Below are 1,224 nucleotides of genomic sequence, written 5' to 3' on the forward strand. Positions count from 1 at the left end.
AAATTGAAAACTAATTGATTATATTAAAGTAAAATAATAATAAAATAGCTTTAAAATATATAATTTATTAAATAATTAATAATACATAAAAATTTCAGAAAAATTTTAATAGTAGTGTTATATTTCGGTCACTAAATGGCAGAACTAAATGATAATGCCTTCTACCTGTTGCCAGCTGTAGTTCTTTCCTAATTAAATTAAATCTAAAAATTAGCCCATTACGAATAAATAATGTACTAATTACTAATACGAATTTTAACTATCCAAGGCAATTTTTTTTAACTCTCCGCCCTGGGGGCACTAAGAAAGCCTCTTTGAGCAAGCCTATTACGGGTTCGACCAGGTCCACAATGGGGCGGCCGGGTATCCAAGGCGATTAAAGACGTTAGCTTGAAAAATTACATATCGGAAAATGAAATATATATGCTTATATAATTTTAAATAATTTGTTGATTATTCGTTATAACAAAGGTTTAAAACATTCGCCATAATAAAGCTTTCTAATTAACGGGATTGGAGGCTAACATCATTAATGCTCTGGGGGTCCCGGGATCGAATCCGGGAAGTCGAAAAACTCCAGGAATTCATTTATAGTCGGTCTGTTTCGAATATGTCGGGTTCGGTCCCTCAATCAGTTTCGACTTATCCGAACCCATGAAAAAAGACCCTTCTACTGCCTACAGCGTGAAAAAAGTATAAATGAAAAAAGTTTCTCAAGTCTCCTTTTTCTGTAACCGCGAGGGTTGTAGAATCAAACGGCCTTAACAATATTTACCTAGAAACCCAGAAAAACTGATAAATAATCACATTTTTTACAGCAAGTTAAATGCTAAATCGTTTTAACGATCATAAATTTCTGTACCCACCAAAATATTAGGCCGGATGGCCAAGCGGTTAGGGTGGCAGCGTGCCGCTCTAGGAAACTTGGGATCGGATTCGGAAGGGTCGAAAACACCACCAACAGTATTTCGGGGACGTCCGTCTATATATATCCGGTCCGTCCCTCATCATCCGGCCGCGGCTTGCTAAAAAAGGCCTTCTTAGTGCCCACGGGGCGAAAATAAATTTTTAAAAACTTGCCAAAATGTATTGATTTATATACACTAAAATTTCGAAAAATAAATAAATAAAATAAAATAAAGAATAACTATCATTTCTAAGTTTCATAATAATAAAACGAAAAATACCATAGTCTTAGAATAATGATGATAATTTTTTATAGGC

The sequence above is a fragment of the Centruroides vittatus genome, unplaced genomic scaffold (genome assembly GCF_030686945.1).
Source record: "Centruroides vittatus isolate TY-2023 unplaced genomic scaffold, ASM3068694v2 contig_120, whole genome shotgun sequence".
In the NCBI taxonomy this organism is placed as follows: Eukaryota; Metazoa; Arthropoda; class Arachnida; order Scorpiones; family Buthidae; genus Centruroides; species Centruroides vittatus.